Source organism: Rhipicephalus microplus, unplaced genomic scaffold (genome assembly GCF_043290135.1).
Source record: "Rhipicephalus microplus isolate Deutch F79 unplaced genomic scaffold, USDA_Rmic scaffold_290, whole genome shotgun sequence".
Classification (NCBI taxonomy): domain Eukaryota; kingdom Metazoa; phylum Arthropoda; class Arachnida; order Ixodida; family Ixodidae; genus Rhipicephalus; species Rhipicephalus microplus.
Window position 1 is genome coordinate 82,501 of NW_027464860.1, and position 2,500 is coordinate 85,000.

At 38.4% G+C, this 2,500-nt stretch overlaps 1 pseudogene; it reads right to left on the reverse strand.

Moving 5' to 3' along the window:
- Positions 1 to 2,500, reverse strand: part of LOC142793196 (large subunit ribosomal RNA) — a 7,673-nt pseudogene that overhangs the window by 1,862 nt on the left and 3,311 nt on the right.

A 2,500-nucleotide genomic window follows, 5' to 3' on the forward strand; every position in this document is an offset into this window, starting at 1 on the left:
AAAAGTGTCCCCAATGTGCCCCCCTGTTGCTCAGGTCTTGGCTTCCGCACTGGGGTAGGGCCGAAGCCCTCCCTTGTTTGGGAAAAAGAACCCTTATACGAAGGCCAAGTAGCTGGCGCTTGAATGACTTTCATTTTCCTGTCATCCTGTTAACGGCTTCCTCACCACTGCCCAGGCTCTTACATTATGTATATGTTTGAAATTAGAATAATAATATAAAGCTATATATGTCTAGTTTCACTAAATACAAAACAATATATCAATATTTTGCACTGAAGATTCTTGTCTGATATTTTTTCGTTTCTTATTTTATCGGGCTAATTTTTGTTCTTTTTTCTTTTCCTTTTTATTATTTTTTTTTTATTTTTGTTTCTTTCCTCTCTTCTTTCTTTTCCTTTTCTCCTTCCCCTCTCTTTCCTTCCCCTTTTTCCTATTTTCTTTCTTTCTTTCTTATATCCCTTTTTTCATTCTCTTTTTTGTTCTTTTCGTTTTCTTTTTCTCTTTTTTTTTCTTTTTTTTTCTTTTTTTTTCTTTTTTTTTTTCCTGGTTTTCTTCTTTTTCATTCTCACTCTCTTTTTTATACTACAGTATTGTACATTCGTTGATTCGCGGCAGACCAAGGCTTCCTGAGTGAGACAATCGATTAATTATATTATCGTTTTTTTTTTTTTTTTTTTTTTTAATTTTGAGTTCCCGGCTACGAACATGCCACTAAAGAGGGTAGGAATAGTGGCCGTTACTGTGTCCTTTTAGGGTCACCATCTCGAGAGGGCCAGTATTATGAACCGCCATGATGGCCTGTCCTTGAGGCCTCAGTTGACTCGCCATGCCATCATGTGGAAGGTCTCAGTCCTCACCACAACTTGTGGATCTCGGTTGGAATCCAAAGAGATGAGACCATGTCCTTCCAGATGGCAGTCAATTGATCCCGAGAAAGGAGGGAGGGCAGAGGCGAGTAGAACTCCGATCATGATCGCCCTTCACCTCTCCTATGGTCCACCAGCGAGCTGCCGGTCGAACTTATCAACCATGGAAAGGTTGAACCCGATTGGCATTGAAGTCCTTCTTTTTTTTTTTTTTTTTTTTTTCCAAAATAGAGAGGCGTGTGTCAATGTGATGAAGTGGTCGGGTTTATACTTCTCCTCCCCGTAGTGATGGTGACGGTGGCAGTGCAATCGGCCTCGTTTTCCCTCTTTTTTGTGACGGAATCGCCGCCGGGAATTTTCTTTTTTTTTTTTTTTTTTTTTCCCCAGTTTGCCTAATGCTCTGTAACGTCCCTACAGTTTATTATTGATCGTATCGACCATCTCCTCCAGGATCGCCCTGGCCTGTACATTTTCAATAAGTTCCCGTTTTCCCTGAGCAGGGCCTCCACAAAATCTCTTCAGCTGTGCTCTATATTTTTCGGTTAGTTTACAAATCGTAAAATAATGCTCTATGTCCGTTTCTTCCATGTTGCAAGGGCAGATTCTGTTTTGTTTTATCCCGAACCTGAACAGATAGTGAGGAAACCGTCCATGTCCTGTTAAAATTTGTGAAATCTGATAATTTGCAATAAATTGATTTGGAATCTGATTAATATGTTTTATCCAATTGTGTATATAGCTTTTTCGAGCTATTTTGTCTTGGGCCCAAAGTTGTTCCCATTTGTGATACAATTTTTTTTGTAACTCCTTTTTGATAAAATTCTTAGAAATTTGGACCCCTACTTCTTCTCCGAATCTTATTGCCTTTTTTGCCAATTCGTCTGCTATGTCGTTGCCGATGTTTCCACTGTGTCCTTTTACGTATGTTAGAATAATTTGGTTGTTTACTGAAGCATTTTGGAGCAGTTGCTTAATTTTAAATATATAGGGGTTGAGGTTTTCTGGATTATTTATCCCCTGTAGGACTGACAGGCTGTCTGTCAGCAAATGATAGGTGCTTCGATTTTGTTGTAAACTAATATATTCTATGGCCTTGGTTATAGCCATAGCTTCTGCTTCAAAATTGTTACTGTACTTTGGTAATGAATATTGTTTGGTGTCTAATAATTTTTGCTCTTTCATAACTACAAAAGCTGACCCAGCTCCAATTTCATTGCTTGAACCATCTGTAAAAATTTTGTAATCTGTTTCTTGATTGAGTTCTTTATTAAACTTAAATCTTAATCTTTTAGACGGATGAATTTTCCATTTGTCAATTTTTTTAGTAATAGAATCCGCATCGAAAATTTTGTCATTCCAAATAAACTGCTTGCCATTTTTGATAAGTAGATAGGGACAGTGGGAATCTCGTTAATCCATTCATGCGCGTCACTAATTAGATGACGAGGCATTTGGCTATTTTTTTTTTTTTTTTTTTTTTTTTTTTCCCAGATACCACAATCCACCCACTTGGAGATTAACTTGAGGGTTGCCTGCCGTCCTACGATAGGCGTCTCCTCCTCCAATACTGGTAGAGATGCAGGATCAAAGAAAACTTGTCCTCTGAAAGGCAGAGGGACCAAAAGAACGCACCC